Source organism: Notolepis coatsorum (assembly GCF_963971535.1).
Source record: "Notolepis coatsorum genome assembly, chromosome: 14".
Classification (NCBI taxonomy): domain Eukaryota; kingdom Metazoa; phylum Chordata; class Actinopteri; order Aulopiformes; family Paralepididae; genus Notolepis; species Notolepis coatsorum.
In genome coordinates this window covers 47168876-47189869 of record NC_140178.1, presented here as the reverse complement: position 1 = coordinate 47189869, position 20994 = coordinate 47168876, and positions in this window count along the sequence as shown.

The window sequence follows — 20994 nt, the reverse complement described above, 5'->3', positions numbered from 1 at the left end:
GATAGTGCAATTATCTTTTACCCCCCCCTGTTTATATTAATGTTATTTATGCCCCACCCCTGTTTTTATATTTAATACTGTGTTTAGGACTGTTTTTATATTTTTACTTGCACCTAGGGTTGCATTTTTAAATTCCGTTGTAACAACTGTAACAATGACAATAAAGATCTATTTAAAAAAAAAATAGTGTAAACAGTCATATGTACAGTTGGACAGTTACTAACGATCCCATACAGAGTCTCTTATCTCAACAACTATGCTAGCAGTCCTCAAAGTAATGGTGTATGTTATGTGCTTGGCAAAGAAGTGATTCTCATCATGTAATTATTTATGATGGACTATATGTGTCTATCTTGTCTGGTACTGTGTTATGGCATAACAAGTAAATTAATGGAGTGTATTGCAACTTTTGTTGATACAATGATAACCCTATAGTATAGACTGTCAGGTGTTTAATATTAAAGTGGCAGACTGGCAGGCCAACATTATGGGAAATGCGCTTACCGAGTCAGACAAGATCATAGATACCAATTTCCTCTCTGTGCGTTCAGTAGAAAGCTATCCAGCTGCAAGCTAGCCTAGCTTAGCACACATCAATGGAAGTGGATACGGACCACTAGCCTAGCTGTTGGCCAAAAACACCTCACAAAGTTTTAAGCTAGGCTAGTGGTCCGTATCCACTTCCATTCATTTGTGCTAAACTAGGCTACATTAGCTTACAGCCAGATAGCTTTCTACTGAACGCACAGGGACAGAGTTGGTATGAATGAATTAATGACTTTATTTGACAATATATAAATAACATGTGACAGAAGCACAGTCTGGAATACTGCCAAGGATAGACACAAAAAAGCTTATTTCCATTGTGGTCCTTGTAGGGGGGGGGGAACGAAGTGTTCAGACATGCATCATACAGACATCGTAAAGACACATGACATTGGGGCGCCCTCGTGGCGCATACCATAGTGCCTCGCGCACCTACGCGGCCGACCCGGGTTCGATCCCAGCTCCCGTCGTTATTTGTCGCATGTCTTCCCCACCTCTCCTCCCGTTCGCCCTCTCCTCTGTTGGTCCTGCGTGACCAATAAAGCTGTAAAAATGCTAAAAAAAAGAAAAGAAAAAAGACACATGACATCAACTTGTTTCTATAGAATCGATTTCTATTTCTAGTGTTCAAAGATCTTCGTGGGGGAAAGTTTGTCACTTCGGGTGGCGTTTTATCATCAGTATTCTTCATGGGCTCCTTCATAGGACGGTTATTCCCAGAGGTTGGCCTTGCGAGAATTCAATACAATAGCAAATTATCAACTGCCCTGATTTGTAATCTGAAGAGACCCGCTCAGGTTAAGAGGGTAATGCCGTGGTGGCAGTGGACTGTGCTAATTTACAAGCTTGTGACAATCAGTTACCAGTGCAGCATTTGTCATCCACTTATCCTTGGGACGAAAAGAAGCAAAACTGAGGAAAATTAAATCAAAGATCAGGGTATAACAGACATTATTCTCAAGCCCTTTGCATGGGAGATGACAAGCTCAAAGTATGACCTTGATTTGGTGTGGCTCTTGAAAGAAAGTTGAGCGTTGATGCAACGTACCTTACTGTACTTAAAGTGAAGTTTAACTTCATCACAAGTTCAGAGTTGTCAGTACTTCTGTCCTCGTTGAGTATTTGAGCGGCACGCAGTTGTGATATCAATCACTAACTTTTCTCTTCCTTCCGGTAGACTGAAAATCATTTGTGATAACAACAATGTGGGGCAGACACCAGGCACATCTGAGTATATTAAGAGAGTTTTCTCAATACTATGTGTGACACCAAGAGCGTATGTCATGTAACATGTCAGAGAGCAAAGCGATCTGCATTTCTGTTGTATATTTCCAGAGCTTTATTCCTTGTTGCACCATACACCATACTGAGACACAACATACAGCATGACAGGAAGTACTAAAAATCTGTCTACAAGCAGAGGGTGGTATTGACTGATAGTGCCATCTAGTGGTAAGGTAAAAGTACTGTATTACAACACTCCCACTTACTTTTACAATGGCATTCAAGTCCCTTTAAATAATATTACAACACTCCCACTCAATTTTACAATGGCATTAAGTGCCTTTAAATAATATTACAGAGCCATGCTCTCATTCATAAAAAAGAAACATCAAGAAAAAAAATATCTTTAAACAACAACAACAAAAAATACTTTCTCTTTTTACAATGCTTTTACTGGAACTCTTTTTCACATTTTTCAGACTTGCTTTGACCAGGCAGCGTTCGGCGTTCACCTGTCAAGCATAAATAACCACTCTATTTAAATAGGAAAAAGTCCAATCTCTCCCCTAAGGTACTCAAACTTCTGTTTAGTCAGTGGCTTGGTAAAGATGTCTGCTTTCATGTCATTTGTTGGACAATATTGCAGTTCTATTTGCCCATTCTGCACACATTCACGGATGTAGTGGTAGCGAATGTCTATGTGTTTTGTCCTGGAGTGGTTCACAGGATTCTTCGCGATTGCGATGGCTCCTTGGTTGTCTTCCAGGATCACTGTGGACGTAGCCTCCACTCCGAGATCGCTCAGTAGTCGTCTCAGCCAGACACCTTCTTGAGCAGCTTGACTGAGTGCGATGTATTCAGCTTCTGCTGTTGAAAGTGCAACTGTTGCCTGTTTCTTGCTAAGCCAGCTCACAGCTCCTCCACACAGTAGAAAGATGTTGCCTGTTGTTGAGCGGCGGTCATCCTGATCACCAGCCCAGTCAGCATCTGAGAATCCAATCAAAGCTCCAGAGTCTGACTGCTCATACTTGAGAGCAAGGTTCACTGTCCCTTTCAAGTATCGAAGTATCCTCTTCACAGCAGTCAGATGTGAAGCATCTGGATTTGCATTGAACTTTGACACAGCACTCACTGCCTGAGCTATGTCTGGTCGTGTGGCCATTGCAGCATACAGCAGACTTCCTACCATTGACTGATAGGTATGTTGGTGCACTGGCTTACTGACACCATCACTTTTCCTCAATTTGACATTGCCATCAGCAGGAGTTGCTACAGGATTTGCATCATCCATTCCATATTTCTGAAGAATGGTTTCAATGTACTGCTTTTGATGAAGAAATACACTGTTCTTATTTCGGATCACTGAGACGCCCAGGATATAGGAGAGCTCACCCATGTCTTTCATCTTGTAGCGCTCCTTGAGAGCCATTTTCAGCTCGTTCATGCTCTCAGTCGACTCCGTTATCAGAATGAGATCATCAACATAAACTGCGAGTATTTCAAGCTGTTGTCTTGATCTCACAAACACACAGGGGTCTGATGTGCTCTGTTTGAATCCAATTCCCATCATGAACTGTGTGAAAGCCTTGCTCCAGCAGTGAGGAGACTGCTTCAGTCCATAGATCGATTTATTCAGTTTGCATACCAGGTGTTCCTCCCCTGGTTTGATGTAGCCCTCTGGTTGCTCCATGTAGATTTCCTCTTCCAGGTGTCCATTAAGGAATGCAGTTACGACGTCCATCTGGTGCACCTGTAGATTGTTTTGAATAGCAAAGGACAGTAATGTACGAATAGAGCTGAATCGTACCACAGGTGAAAACGTTTCATCATAGTCAGCACCATACAACTGTGAGTAGCCCTTGGCGACGAGTCTGCATTTGTATCTCTCCACTCGTCCATCACTGTGATGCTTGACTTTGAACACCCATCTTGATCCTACTGTCTTTCTTTCTCTTGGTAAATCCACTAAGTCCCATGTCTCATTTTCCAGCAGCGACTCATATTCCAAATCAGCCGCCTCCTGCCATTCCTTTGCATTAGGACTCACCATTGCTTCTTTCAGTGTGATTGGCTCTGTCACACGACACATATTGGCATGATGATCAACAGTCACTGTATCAGCAAAGTCATCATATCCATATCTCCTTGGAGCATTTCTGATTCTGCCGCTTGTTCTGACAGTGCTATCGACCTCATCATCTTGTGTTTCACACTCCTCTGTTTTAATGATTATTTCGTTCTTCACTTCACGTGTTTCACTCTCACCTGTTTTAATCGTCATCTCGCCCTTTACTTCCTGTTTACAGTTGAAGTTTGATTCATCAAAGATGACATCTCGACGGATTAGAATTCTCCTTTTCTCTTCATCATACAGGCGATAACCCTTGGCATTGTTTGCATATCCCACAAAACGAAGCTTCACAGCCTTTTTGTCCAGTTTCCTTCTCTCTGAATCTGGGATATGTGCATAAGCAACACAGCCAAACACCTTCATGTGACTCATGTCAGGTTTCTTTCCATACCATCTCTCATAGGGAGTCTCTTGCTTCAGGACAGATGTGGGCAGCCTGTTCTGTATGTAAGCTGCGGTGGCTACAGCCTCTGCCCAGTGCATCTTCGGCAACTTAGCATGTGACAGCATGCTTCTAGCTGCTTCAACTAATGTCCTATTTTTTCTTTCTGCAACACCATTTTGCTGTGGTGAGTGAGGTACAGTCATTTCATGGTGGATGCCTTGAGCTTTCAAATATTCTTGAAACTCCTTTGATGTGTACTCACCACCATTGTCTGTTCTCAGCCTCATGACACTCTGCCCACACTCATTTGAGAATGTTTTCTCAAATTCCTTGAATTTGTGTAACACCTCATTCTTCTGTTTCAGAAAGTATACCTTGCAGCATCTAGAGTAATCATCAATGAAAGTCACAAAATATTTTGCTCCACTTACAGATTCAGTCTGCATGGGACCACAGACATCACTGTGAATCAGCTGCATCTTGCGTTTGGAACGGATTTCTCCAATCGACTTGTATGGCTTTTTAGCCAGCTTGCCTTCCACACATCCTTCACAGAAGAGAACCTCTTTCTCTGCAGAGAAGTCCACTCCATTCACCAGATACTTTAGTTCCTTCAGCTTGGTGGTGTGACCAAGGCGCTGGTGCCACAGGCTGGCTGCTACTGATGCACTATGACAGACAGATGAACTTCCTTCAACATCCAGCTGATAGAGCCCATCAGCTCTTTGTGTTCCCATTCCATGAAGAGTTCTATCTTTTCCATGTATGTAGCAGCGAGACTTCCTGAACTGCACTGTATTTCCTTTCTTGGTAGCAGCTCCCACTGAGAATAGATTCCCAGATAGCTTTGGAACATACAGCACGTCATACATTGTGACTTTTTTTACATCACTTGATTTAAAAGTCATTTTCATGTTGACATGTCCAAGTCCTAGGGCTTCAACCACCCTGCCGTCACCGAGTCTCACAGACTGTGCTTTTGAGAATTGCTGGTATTCTTGAAGAACCTTTTTATCACATGTCATGTGCTTTGATGCTCCAGAATCAATTAACCACTCAGCATGTTGTGGTCTGTCAGTCGGGGTTGCCTCTCTGGTGACAAAGGCACTTTCAGATGAATCTTCATCATCGTAATACATCATGTTTTTGGCCTTGTGGGTTTTCTTCTTAGTTTTGTATTTCAAGCTTGGACAGTCACGTTTAATATGTCCTTCTTTTCCGCACCCGTAGCACCTCCATGTGCTTGCTCTTTCTACTCCCATTGACTGACCACCACTGGAGTTATTCTGCACATTTCCTCGAAAACGTGAAGACATGGCTGATGCACCATCTGATGTAGCACTACTTGAGTTAACATTAGCATTCACTTGCTTTTGCTCTTCATTTGTTAATGATTGCTGAACAAACTGCAGTGTCAGACTGTCAATCTTTGTGAAATCCCACAACACTGTTCATCTCACACAAAACTCTGTGTAGCTTCTTAGCGATGTTCTGGGCCCATAACCTGTTGTATATTTCCAGAGCTTTATTCCTTGTTGCACCATACACCATACTGAGACACAACATACAGCATGACAGGAAGTACTAAAAATCTGTCTACAAGCAGAGGGTGGTACTCTGATAGGCATACTGTAGAAGGATGTTCGATCTCTCTAGTGAAGCAAATTAAAATGTATAATAACCATCGAAAACAAATGGTCTAGGTCTACATAATTGAGTACCTCAGACAAATGATTTGATTTGGTTTTTATTCAGTACTTTAAATGCACATACAATGTGAATAAAAAGTACAAGGATGGCACATTTATTTCTACTGTGGTCCTAAGGAAAATACATAAATAGCACCAGAACAAAAGGAAAATATGTAACAACAAATATTAGACTAGTATTTATATTCTTCTAGAGCGAAGAATCCACAGCAGCACTGTGTTGCAGGCGCTTCATGCCCCTCTTGAAGCCAGCGACAGTAGGTGTGCCCTGAACTGCCCTGAACATCCCTGTGTAAAGAGCTCCACAGCCGGCAGGCCGTACACAGAAAACCACTCTGTGAGTTTAGGCCCTTCTTGGGCTCACACACAGAGAGCGACACAGACCCAGGCCACGCAGGACAATCAGAGCACAAGCACAAATAGCTGGGAGCAAGTTCATCCATCATTCTATACACATGTCCCAGTTTCAAGAAAGAGACCCTCTGCTCCACAGGGAGCCACTGTGTTTATTTCGAACGGCGATGGCTCAACATGGGCTTGAGGTGGCAAATTGAAGATCAATCGTATAGTTTTATATGGTTCTTTGTCTCAGTAGGATGGGATCTATACTTGGTATCGGCTGATACCTCAAGTGCTCGGTATCTCAATGAACAAGTGGTATAAGTGGTACAGGCACCCCATTGTCAACCCGACCATCGTCAACAGCATCTACCATGGTCTCAATCTCCAAAACACCAGTGACCTCCTGCCTAAACCACTACCGCCCTATCAGTCATCATGAAGTCAAAACCCACATCTGCTCCTCTTGACACCTTAGACCCCCTTCAGTTCACATACAGACCAAACAGGGCCATGGATGATGTCATCGCCCTGGTTACACACACCTGGACAAGGAGAACACATTATGTGAGGATGCTCTTCATTGATTACAGCTCTGCATTCAACACTATCCAGTGTTTCCCTTAGGATTTCTTTCAGGGGGGGTGGTAGGCCCCCAAAACTACTAGTGTTTTCGCGGGGCGCGCGTGTCACGGATAGACCGTGCCGCACCACCGTTTTAAAGTCTTAGTGAAGATTGATTTATATGAAAACCGATTTATGTATAATTTAGCTAGCTCGCCAACGTTACTGTGATTAAAGCAAACTTTAATAAAAAAATAATATATATAAATAAAAATACAATTGTATTTCTTTTTTTAATAAATTTTCTTTTTTATTATAATTTTTTCTGGAGGGGCGGGGCGTCCCGTTGGTGGGACCAAAGCAATGGTAGGGGAAACACTGCTATCATTCCCTCTAAACTTGTCTGTAAGCTAGCTGATCTTGGCCTGGAGACCTGCATCTGCAGCTGTATATTGGACTTCCTGACGGGCAGCTGTATATTGGACTTCCCAGGTAGTGAGAATAATTTGCAGCCACACCTCCTTCTCACCAGGGGCGGGGCTAGGGGGTGGCTACTTGGGCTCAAGCCCCGAATGTTTTCTGAAAAGCCCCGAATCTATTTTCCAAAAAAAAAAAAAAAAAAAATTGTGGACAATTAATCATTGTTACATGAAAATATGTTTGCACCAGATTTAGCAGAAGCTCATTTCCATCTGTAGTCTATCCAGCTGCTATCCAGAGTTAAGTCTTGGTGTTATGGTAGACTCAGACCTAAGCTTTAAATCACAATCAACAAGTTGACAAAAATATAATTCTTCCACCTTAGAAACATAGCTAAAGTACGGCCATTTATAAATTAAAAGGAAGCTGAAAACCAGATCCATGCCTTTATCTCAAGCCGACTCGACTACTGTAATGCACTCCTTACCGGCCTCCCGAAAAAATACGATGATAACTATTTTATTGCAATGCACTATTGCATTATTTTATTCTATTTTACTAGCTATTTTATTGCACTGCACTATTTTACTTTGTATCAGTGATAATCAAACCGTAAACAAAGACGCATATTAACACTTTCAGCGCCAGATGGCGCTGTTTACTGTTACTGTTGAAAGGCCAGCGCCTTTTAACATGGGGATACGTGGCTGTGTTTGCAGGCCTAAAACTATATTATATATTATAGCTATGGATCTAATAATATAGTCGATTGTCATTGAGTTTCTTCCGGTCAAGATGCAAAAATCAGATAATTTTTCCATCAATACATTTCCGTTTTATACCGTCGTGAATATGAGTGTAGTTTCAGGGTGGTCTGGTGTCATTTCCAAAATGACAGACACCAAGCCACATCGATTCAAATGGAGTGCAATAGCTTCATTAATTAAAGGGTGTGAATTTAAGTGTTCTTTAGTGCCTTTTGTCCGCTTTAAGGTGGTGGTATAAGTTAAAGGTTGTGGTGTTGAAGTAAAAAAAAAAAAACTATCTGGGCTAAGCCCCGGATCTCCTACAATCCTAAATCCGCCCCTGCTTCTCACTGACCCTTAACAGGGGCGCACCACAGGGCTGTGTGCTCAGCCCCCTCCTGTACTCCCTGTTCACCTACGACTGTGTGGCCAGGCACAGCTCCGATGTTATCATCATGTTTGCTGACGACCATTCTGGGCCTCATCACGGACAATGATGAGATGGCTCACAGAGAGGAGGTGAAGACACTAACCAGCTGGTGCCAAAACACAACCTCTCTCTCAACTTCAGTAAAACTAAGGAGATGATCGTGGAAATACAGGAGACAGCAGGGGGCGGACAGCTCCCCATCTACATTTGTGTGGCTGAGGTTGAAAGGGTCAGCAGCTTCTAGTTCCTCTGTGTGCACATCACCGAGGACCTCTCCTGGACACACAGACACAGTGATCAAGAAAGCTCACCAGTGGCTTTATTTCCTGAGCAGACAGAGTAGGTTTTGTTCAACGCCAGCATCCTCTCAAACTGTACCATTGAGAGCTTGCTGACAGGCTGCATGCCGGGCGCGTCTATATTAATGCCAGCCCAAGAGTGCTTCCGCATTCGCCTGATTGGCCCCGGTAACGCAATCCAATGCGCATTTTCTTTTTTGCCACTCACACGCGGAAATGGAATACATATTATCCAAACGAGGACCAGATTCACCCATAACACCATAACGTTATTTCGCTGTACATTGTAACGTTAACACAATGCAGCTGTCAACTGTACTTTACATATTATCCAAACGAGGACCAGATTCACTCATAACGCCATAATTGTTGTGAAGGGCCAGATTAAAGCTGAGAATCTACGTTTTATTGTTTTATATACCTTGTATATTATTTATATATACAAGCTATATCCCTTTAAGCCTGCGTTTTAATCCTAGTAATATTCACTTTCCTCATTGGATAATGCCCTTGACGTTCTCGGCACCAGGCAACGCGCCCCTGAAGTCAGGTTCAAAGGCGAGTCTGGGCATGTTGGAACATGCCTGGTGCCGGCGCATTGATTCGAGACGAGAGCTGAGGCTTGGCACTAGAAAGCCACTTAAGTATATATATCGTGGAAGGCGCAGCAGCAGTAGTGTGATTCTAATGTAGTGTGAAGCAGTTCGTCTAAACAGAGTGTTGTGAACCTAACGTGCGAAGTGAATAGTAAAAGTGTCAGAGTTAATGCAGTAACGTCAAGTTCGACTTAGCTTAATGTGAAGTAAAGAGTCGTCATTTAGTGTGAATCGTGTTACAGCAGTTCGTTCGGGTGCGGCATTACAAGCAGTTCGTTCGTTAGTAACTAGGTAAAACCTTAGCAAGTGTGCGTGGACTTAGTAATTAGTGCCAGTACACGAGGAGGGCCTAGTCGTGGAACTACTGGACATGTGCATATTGGAACCTACTGCGGCGATTGCAGAACCAGTATTGGTTGGATTATAGTGATTGTGGAACGTACTACCGTGGAGAAGAGCCTCGTTAATACCCACTGTCGTTTGGATTTAACCACCTTGAAGATCTTACCTCGGGCTAGCTTCGAGGACCGAAGCTAGCTGGCTATCGTCATTGCTATCGAGCAATTGGATTACAGCTATTGCTTTGCTGCTGAGCATTTGGATTATAAGGACTGGATTCCGTACGAGAACCCCCTTTTCTTCAAGTGAACAGACTGAGTATCCGAACATTCTTCTTTCCTCCAGAGCTTACATCTCTGGGAGGATACCCCCTGTCTCCAGCGGTACCATCGTTTGCCCCCTATAGTGCCATCCTACGCCAGGCGGCGTTTAGTCTAGTATCCCAGTTTAGGAATTATTCATTCCAACTGACTTTGCTACTCACTGACTTTATTCATATTCTTCGCCATACAAGCGCGACCATTAATTCCCATTCTGTACAATTACTGCATAATAATAAATACTATAAATGATATTTCTTTGTCACCGTGCCGTCTTATTCTGAGTGTCTGCCATATTATAACTGTACTTTCTGGCAAGTAATAATAATAATAATTAGCAGTGGTTTAATCTATCACAATCTTTAATACAGTCAGGGTTTTGTAACCCCTCAGTTACAATAATGTTATTATGTTATTTCGCGCAACTGTACATTGTAAAGTTAACACAGCGCACCCTAACTGCTTGTGTATTCTAGCAGTGTTTTAGAGGTTATTTTGTACAGTACCTTTATCTGCACTGAAACATACATGTCTACAGTACATGCAGTTGTTGAGGTAGATAACAGTGATTATGTTTATTTATTTATCTATCTCTCTGTGAGCAAAACCTATTAATATTACATATGTGTTGGCGGAATCGCGTCAATGTTTGTTATGAATAAAACGCCCGAAATAACATAACATTACAAAGTACAGTTGACAGCTGGGCTGTGTTAAAGTTACAATGTACAGTCGGCGAAATAACGTTATGAATAAAACGCCCAAAAATAACATAACGTTACAAAGTACAGTTGACAGCTGGGCTGTGTTAATGTTACAATGTACAGTCGCGCGAAATAATGTTATGAATGCCCAAAATAACATAACGTTACAAAGTACAGTTGACAGCTGGGCTGTGTTAACGTTACAATGGAAGCATGCGTCAAAAAGAAAATGCGCATTGGTTACCGGCGAATGCGGAAGCACTCTTGCACTCTTGGGCTGGCATTAATATAGACGCATCCCGCGTTGGAAGGGAATTGTTCTGCTCACAGCCACAAATCACTACAGAGAGCAGTGAAGGCACCACAGCACATCACTGGCATATACTGGATATCTTTCATCAGCAGTGCCTGCGAAAGACACAGCATCATCAAGGACAACTTGTTCCCAGCATGCAGACGGTACAGGAGCAGGGCTGCACGTACCTCCAGACTCGAGGACAGTTTTTACCACCAGGCCATTGGGCTTCTCAACTCATGCACCTAAATATTCCACTTTGCATATCTGCTTACCTGCTGCTTACATAACAATGCATTATCAATAGGGATGTTCGATATTGGCTTTTTTACCGATACCGATATATTATTGTCCAACTCTTAATTTCCGATATATGCTGGGTTTCCCCCCCCAAAAAACGGAATAATTTCAGGTAATTAACATTACATATCTCTTGTCGTGGAATTAACATAACATTATGCATACTTTTGACAATAAATAAAATCAGAATTTGTTCTTACTTGCTTGCCTGGGTAAATAAAGGTTAAATAAATGTAAAAAAAAAATTAAAGAAAATTTGAAAACCGATACTGATAATTTCCGATATCACATTTTAATGCCAATATCGGCCGATAATATCGGTAGGCCGATAATATCAGACATCCCTAATTATCAACTATGACTGCTGCTGTTGAACCTGGACTGCTACATGCCACGTGTAATACTGTTGTATACACTTCTCACTTTTACTTTTACACACAATCCCCATTGTCATAATATGTACCGGTATAGAGTTACATTTTCTTTTTTTTTATCTACTTTTTCTCCCATTTTCTATTTTTCTCCCATCCCAATTTCGTTTCATCCAATTCTACCCTCCCCTGTCTCGAATGCTGTTAGGCCATGCCTCCCACAAGCCGGCTGCAATGTGGACTAAGCCTTACATCACGTGTCCCCTCCGGTACAGCGTGGACTCTCATTGAGAGGGCGTAGTGTGTGGAAGGATCACACTATCCCACTCAAGTCCTATCCGCGCTTAGCAGGCGCCCCGACCGAACTGTAGGAGTCGCTGTTTACAACGACCCGGACCCACCCCGCCAGCTTCTCCCACCCTCTAATACAGCCAATTGTATTAGTGTGAACGGCCAGCCAAGCTGGTGACAACCCCGGAGCTGTGAGCTGGATTCGAACAGGCGAATCTAGCCGCTCCGGGGTTTGGTGACAAACGCAATCTCCGTTACGCCACCTGACCGCCTAATACTGCCAATTGTATTAGTATGAACGACCAGCCAAGCTGATATGTGGAGAGCTGGGCTCAAACCCAGCGTCTCCTGCATTGGTGGTGAGCGCCTTGCCCACTGCACCACCTAGCCGCAAATAGAGTTACATTTCTATAAACTTTTTTCTGTATCCTACTTTATTCTACCTTTTATATGACTAGTGCTCTAATGCGTCTAACGTTCCTATACTGCTGAGTTGAGCTGTTCTCTCGTCCACCGTGCTTCATTGTACCGTTGACCTTGTCTTACATGTTGACCTTGTGTTACATGTTGACCTTGTGTTACATGTTGACCTTGTGTTAACATACACATGACCAATAAAATAAACTTCAACCCTAGATACGAGTGCCGGTAATAAATATTTGTTTGTGTTGTGGGATGATTTTGCAAAGAAATAATTGGCTATTTGCACTTTGCAGTTGATAAAGAGATAAAGAGGGTTGTTTGGGGGGGGGGGGGGGGGGAGGGGGGGGCTGCATATATCCTCATGTGATTCTGGATGTAGACAGCTAACAAAGTCACCTGGTAATGAGAAATGTAATATGCTACACCAAAGTGGAGTCTAATTTCTCCCATTTCCCAAGTCTGTTTTATTTATTTAATTTGATCTAGGCTATGCTGATACTTCATGTACAACTTGTACCTTATGTGTCAACATTGATATAATGATATTGGCCAGTCAGATCTGATCAGCTAAGCTGCATTGAAGGAATGAAAGGGTCACACAAAACTGCGGTGTTAGATTGTTTTTGTCACATACCTCCCCCCCCCACACACACGCACGCATGCCGCGCGCACTCAGAGGTGCCTCCCACGGTGCTTACGTGAAATGAAAGTGCAAACGTGTCCTGCCACAGGATTCAGTGGTGGAGCAGTCTGCACAGACAGATATTTTCATCAGTCTCCAGAGTCCTTTGTCTGCTTCTCTGGACGGCCTCCCCTGGCATTTCATTTCCCCCATAAAATGTAATACGTTTGAGCTGTCTGCCAGGGGCCCCACAAGTCCTGGAGTCAGTGCCCTTGTGGAGGGCCATGGTGAGTTGAGGACAAGGGTCTTAACATTCCCTGTCAGGCCTGACTGCTGCCGCTGCGCTGGGAACGACACCACTGGCGCTTTGAACGTGGGTTGGTGAACACCTCCTCTATACACATTTATAGAAGTCCTTAACCTGTTAAGCTGTACATACTTTTCCAGGTAATATCAGTCCAATTGCAGTTGGGTTGTTTTGATCAAGTTAATTACACTATCATTTACATTTACATTTAGTCATTTAGCTGACGCTTTTATCCAAAGCGACTTACAAGTTCTGTACGACAAGCCATCAGGAAGGGCACAACTCTATCAGCTGAGTAACAATGTTCATCAAAGTGTTGAGTGCTACAGTGTAGGTTAGTTTATTAGGACAAGTGCATGACAGTATGGTTAGTTAGGGTTAGGTTTTTTTTTTTTTTTTTTTTTTTAATTCATTTACATTTACATTTACATTTAGTCATTTAGCTGACGCTTTTATCCAAAGCGACTTACAAGTTCTGTACGACAAGCCATCAGGAAGGGCACAACTCTATCAGCTGAGCAACAATGTTCATCAAAGTGTTGAGTGCTACAGTGTAGGTTAGTTTATTAGGACAAGTGCATGACAGTACGGTTAGTTAGGGTTAGATTTTTTTTTTTTTTTTTTTTTAAATTCAGATAATGGTTGAAGAAGTGCGTCTTTAGTCGACGGCGAAAGATTGGACGTGATTCGGCTGTCCTAACTGGGGTGGGTAGTTCATTCCACCATTGTGGGGCAAGGACTGAGAATAGGCGACTTCTCTTTGATGACCCTCCCGGAGCTTGGATAGGAGTAGGTCTGAGGCGGCCAGAAGATGCAGAGCGTAGGGGTCTTGAGGGTGTGTAGTTAGAGACCATTGACCGGAGGTAGGCGGGAGCGGTTCCCTTTGCCGCACGGTATGCTAGGTCGAGGGCCTTGAAGCGGATTCGTGCAGCAATGGGGAGCCAGTGCAGGTCCCTAAGAAGTGGGGTGACATGGGCCGACTTCGGTAGGTTTGAGATCAGGCGGGCCGCTGCGTTCTGAATGAGTTGAAGAGGCTTAGTGGCAGTGGCCGGGAGGCCAGCGAGCAGTGCATTGCAGTAGTCGAGGCGGGAGATGACTGTTGATTGGACGAGGAGTTGGGTGGCTTCTTTTGTCAGGAAGGGGCGTATCCTTCTGACATTGCTCAGGAGGAATCGGCAGGTTCTGGTCGTCGCTGCGATGTGAGCAGAGAAGTTCAATTGGTCGTCGAGGACAACACCAAGGTTCTTGGCGGTCGGGGACGCAGTCACAGCTGCATTCTCGACTGTGATTGAAAGGTCGGTTAGGGGGGAGGATTTGGCCGGCAGGTGGAGCAATTCTGTTTTGCTTAGGTTCAGTTTGAGGTGGTTGGACGTCATCCAGGCTGAGATGTCGGACAGACAGGCCGAGATCCGCACAGAGACGTGGATATCTGAGGGAGGGAAGGAGAGGAAGAGTTGAGTATCGTCGGCATAACAATGGTAGGAGAAGCCATGAGACGTGATAATGTTACCCAGTGATTTAGTGTAGAGGGAGAAGAGAAGGGGTCCTAAAACCGAGCCCTGGGGGACACCCGTCCGCAGGGGGCGGGTGGCCGACAGGGTCCCTCTCCATGACACTTGGTAGGAGCGGTCATTGAGGTATGATGACAGCCATGTCAGCGCAGAGCCAGCCACTCCCATTCCTGCGAGGGCCGCAAGGAGGATCTGGTGGTTGACTGTGTCGAAGGCTGCAGATAGATCTAGGAGAATCAGGACAGAGGAGAGGCCTTTCGCTTTTGCTAAGTGAAGTGCCTCTGTGACCGCAATGAGGGCTAATTCAGATAATGGTTGAAGAAGTGCGTCTTTAGTCGACGGCGAAAGATTGGACGTGTTTCGGCTGTCCTAACTGGGGTGGGTAGTTCATTCCACCATTGTGGGGCAAGGACTGAGAATAGGCGACTTCTCTTTGATAACCCTCCCGGAGCTTGGATAGGAGTAGGTCTGAGGCGGCCAGAAGATGCAGAGCGTAGGGGTCTTGAGGGTGTGTAGTTAGAGACCATTGACCGGAGGTAGGCGGGAGCAGTTCCCTTTGCCGCACGGTATGCTAGGTCGAGGGCCTTGAAGCGGATTCGTGCAGCAATGGGGAGCCAGTGCAGGTCCCTAAGAAGTGGGGTGACATGGGCCGACTTCGGTAGGTTTGAGATCAGGCGGGCCGCTGCGTTCTGAATGAGTTGAAGAGGCTTAGTGGCAGTGGCCGGGAGGCCAGCGAGCAGTGCGTTGCAGTAGTCGAGGCGGGAGATGACTGTTGATTGGACGAGGAGTTGGGTGGCTTCTTTTGTCAGGAAGGGGCGGATCCTTCTGACGTTGCTCAGGAGGAATCGGCAGGTTCTGGTTGTCGCTGCGATGTGAGCAGAGAAGTTCAACTGGTCGTCGAGGACAACACCAAGGTTCTTGGCGGTCGGGGACGCGGTCACAGCTGCATTCTCGACTGTGATGGAAAGGTCGGTCAGGGGGGAGGATTTGGCCGGCAGGTGGAGCAATTCTGTTTTGCTTAGGTTCAGTTTGAGGTGGTTGGTCGTCATCCAGGCGGAGATGTCGGACAGACAGGCCGAGATCCGCTCAGAGACGTGGATATCTGAGGGAGGGAAGGAGAGGAAGAGTTGAGTATCGTCGGCATAACAGTGGTAGGAGAAGCCATGAGACGTGATAATGTTACCCAGTGATTTAGTGTAGAGGGAGAAGAGAAGGGGTCCTAAAACCGAGCCCTGGGGGACACCCGTCCGCAGGGGGCGGGTGGCCGACAGGGTCCCTCTCCATGACACTTGGTAGGAGCGGTCATTGAGGTATGATGACAACCATGTCAGCGCAGAGCCAGCCACTCCCATTCCTGCGAGGGCCGCGAGGAGGATCTGGTGGTTGACTGTGTCGAAGGCTGCAGATAGATCTAGGAGAATCAGGACAGAGGAGAGGCCTTTCGCTTTTGCTAAGTGAAGTGCCTCTGTGACCGCAATGAGGGCTGTCTCTGTGGAGTGACCAGTCCTGAAGCCTGACTGATTAGGGTCTAGGAGGTCATTCTGTAAGAGATAAGCAGTAAGTTGGTTGGATACAGCACGTTCAAGTGTTTTAGAAAGGAAGGAGAGAAGAGAGACAGGACGGTAGTTGCCTATGACGGTAGGGTTCAGGGATGGTTTTTTTATGAGGGGCGTGACTCTGGCTTGTTTTAGGGAGGTGGGGACCACCCCCGAGTTGAGTGAGGAGTTGATGGTTGCAGTTAGGAATGGGAGGATGTCTGGTGCTATGGTCTGGAGGAGTGGGGAAGGTAGCCGGTCCAGCTGGCATGTAGTCGGACGGTTCGACGTTACCAGTGTCAGGGTCTCGGCTTCTGTAATGGGAGAGAAAGATGACAGAGTGAAGGATGAGGTTCTCGATGAGGTTCTCGATTCATCACACTATTAAACCTTTCAAACTATTTGGGTGGAATAAACCTCTAAAACGTTGAGTTCATTGTCACCTCCCATAAGTCTCAAACTGTGACAAATGGTTCATAAGATATGAAAGGGGCGAGGCTTATTTCAATGGACAATGGTGGAAATGAATGAATTTGCATAGGCTGACAGAGGGCCAGGGACATTCTGGAATATTTCCCCGATCTGTATTGAATGAATTTCCATCATTATCAATTGAAGAATATATTCAGTATGAAATTACACCTTCACTGGTAATCAGCTCTGTTTAGAACATGCCATAGTGAACCTTCTGTCATTGATATACCTATTAAAAACATTAAATGTTTTACCTTTACTTATGGGACGTGTCAATGAAGGTTTATTCCACCCAATAGTGTCAGTGTGTATAGTACATAGTAGTACTCACTCAGTGTGTAGAGTACATTAAGTGTATAATACATAGTAGTACTCAGTGTGTAGAGTACATTATGTGTATAGTATATAGTAGTACTCGGTGTGTAGAGTACATATGTGTATAGTATAGTACTCAGTGTGTAGAGTACATATGTGTATAGTATAGTAGTACTCTGTGTGTAGAGTACTGTGTATAGTATATAGTACTAGGGGGAGTACAGGTCCACTCAGTCAAACATAATCTGTGGTGTGCCGCAAGGATCAATTCTGGGCCCGAAACTATTCATACTGTATATAAATGATATAGGTAATGCGTCTAAAATATTGAAAAATTTAATTTTTGCTGACGATACAAATGTCTTCTGTGAGGGAGAGAACCTCCAAATGCTTTTTTTTTTTTTTTTTTTTATCTTTTTCCCTCGATTTTCTCCCATCCCAATGTTAGTCGTTATGCCAATTCCAAATCCCCTTCCTGGTCGCTGCGCACTTACCCCCCACAGTCGGTCTGGGAGAGTGGAGGCTACCACGTGCTTCCTCCGACACACGTCCAGCCAATCAACCGCTTCTTTTCACCTGGCAGCGCGGATTCTCACTGAGAGGGCGTAGCGTGTGGAAGGATCACACTATCCCACTTAGATCCTATCCGCGCTTAGCAGGAGCCCCGACCAAACTGTAGGAGTCGCTGTTTACAACGACCCGGACCCATCCCGCCAGCTTCTCCCACCCTCTAATACTGCCAATTGTATTAGTGTGAACGGCCAGCCAAGCTGGTGACAACCCCGGAGCTGTGAGCTGGATTCGAACAGGCGAATCCAGCCGCTCCGGGGTTGGTGACGAACGCAATCTCCGTTACGCCACCTGACCGCCACCTCCAAATGCTTTTAAAGAATGTCGTAGCTGAGCTAACCAAGCTGAAAGTGTGGTTTGATGTAAATAAATTATCATTAAATATAAAAAAAATAAATAAATCATGATATTTGGTAAACGTGATATACAAGTAAATACACCGGTGGAACTAATGATTGATAGTATTAAACTGGAGAGGGTATTTGAGAATACATTTCTGGGTGTGATAATAGACCACAAACTCAACTGGAAACCTCATATCAAATATGTCAGGACTAAATTGGCACGGAGTGTTGGTGTTCTATGCAAGATAAAACACATTCTAAACCAAAAAACACTGTATACACTGTACTGCACACTCTTCCTACCATATATGAGCTACTGTGCGGAGGTGTGGGGTAATACCTACAAAAGCACTCTACAGCCAATATGCACCATGCAAAAAAAAAGCAATAAGAATAATCAACAATGTAGGATATTATGAACACACCAATAACTTATTTATAAAGCTACAAGCATTGACATTTATGGACCTAGTGGATTACAAAACTGCCCTCATTGTATACAAAGCCAGATATAAACTAATCCCAAGCAACATTCAAAAATGGTTCAGAGACAGGGAAGGAGAATATAACTTAAGAGGGAGAGGGAATCTTAAACAACCAATGGTAAACACCACGCTGAAAAGCATGTGCATATCGGTGTGTGGAGTGAAGTTGTGGAATAATTTACCTGAATACATCAAACAGAGTAAACATGTGGCACAATTTAAAAAGCAGCTAAAAAAATACACATTGGAAAAATACAGAAATGAGTATTGAGGATAAACAAAGTTATGTTATATTGTGTATGTAGTGCTGTACTATATTCACTGCTGTCAAGTGAATCAAGTTTTTTTCTTTTCTTGTAATCTTTTAATATAAGTAAAAGTATATTCTATATTGTAATACACTAAATTATGTTATATCTAGTAAAATTAATGGAAGAACAAATATAAATGTAAGGGGGTGGATCAATAAGCTTAGCTTCCCTCTACTCCTTTTTTGGACATGTCTGCTAACCAAACACGCTCTTGACCTTTTTTTTTTTATAATTCCTTCTTTTTTTCTTTTTTTAATGTTTTTCTTTTAATGTTTTTTTAATTTGTTGCTATGATTGTTTGGTTCGACGGAACAAGATATCGTGAGTTGTTTGGAGAAATATGGAGAATAACATGTCCAAAAATAAACTTTTTCATTCATTCATTCATACTACTCAGTGTGTAGAGTACATAAGATAAGATAAGATAAGAGATAAGATAAGATATTCCTTTATTGATCCCCTTGGGGAAATTCAGGCATCATAGCAGCATGGGGGGGAGGGGGGCGGGGGTACAGGTAGTAAAACAACACAGTATACAGGTAGTAAAAAACAACACAGGCAGTGTAAACAATTTGATCAATATGGTCAATATAATTTACTATCTGACTAGCTGAGGAATATTCACATTATTCACAGTGTCACATAAGGTGCAGTATGCATGAGGTAGTGTTATAATTTACTATCTACTGAGTATACATTATTCACAGTATCACGGTATCCACTGAAATATACATTATTCACAGTATCACAGTATCCACATAGGGTGCAGTAAGCCTAAGGTAGTGTAGGTTGTCCTCCTTGGGTTCCTATAAGTCCCAGGTCAATGTCTGGTAGCAGTCGCTGTCGCTGCCCCCTGTTGTGGAGCCTGGAGGCTGCTAGTCGCTGCCCACTGTTGTGGAGCCTGATGGCCACTGGTATGAAGGACTGTCCGAGGCGGTTAGTTGAGTGTCGGGGGGGAATGAGTCTGTGGCTGAACGAGCTTCTCATCTTGACTAGCTCGTCGTAGAGGGGGTGGTAGGGGTTCTCCATGATGGCATCCAGCTTCCTTATCATCCCCCTCTCTACCATCACCTCAAGTCTAGGTAGCTCGACTCCCACCACGGAGCTAGCCTTCCTCACCAGCTTGTTGAGCTTGTTGGTGTCCCTTGAGTTGATGTAGCCTCCCCAGCATGCCACAGCATAGAAGAGGATGCTGGCCACAACAGACTGGTAAAAAGACTGCAGCAGTTTGTTGCACACATTGAAGGACCTGAGTCTCCTCAGGAAGAACAGCCTGCTCTGTCCCTTCCTGTAGAGGGCCTCTGTGTTGTCCGACCAGTCCAGTTTATTGTTCAGGTGTACCCCAAGGAACTTGTATGAGTCCATGTGTATACTATTAGTAGTACTCAGTGTGTAGAGTACATAATGTATAGTATATTAGTACTTGGTGTGTAGAGTACATATGTGTATAGTATATAGTAGTACTCAGTGTGTAGAGTACATATGTGTATAGTATAGTAGTACTCGGTGTGTATAGTATATAGTAGTACTCAGTGTGTAGAGTACATATGTGTATAGTAGTACTCGGTGTGTAGAGTACATATGTGTATAGTATATAGTAGTACTCAGTGTGTAGAGTACATATGTGTATAGTATAGTAGTACTCGGTGTATATAGTATATAGTAGTACTCAGTGTGTAGAGTACATATGTGTATAGTAGTACTCGGTGTGTAGAGTACATATGTGTATAGTATATAGTAGTACTTAGTGTCTAGAGTACATATGTGATATGTGTATAGTATATAGTAGGGGTGTAAAGGTACACGTATCCGTACCAAACCATTTCAGTGTGTACCGTACCGTACAGAACGGCTGTGTACCAAACGAATACAACGGTATGTTAACCACTAACGATCGCCCACCGGGGGCTGTTTTTTTCACAATCTAATATAATTTTTTATTTTTCTTACAAGTCGATTATTAATTTCAATATAGAATAGGCCTATTCCTTGACAGCCCTACAAGTACAATTAGTTACTGCACACTACATCACCCCTGAGTGGAACATGGAAAGCCAAACTTTCCCCCACTGTACCGAAAACCCGTAC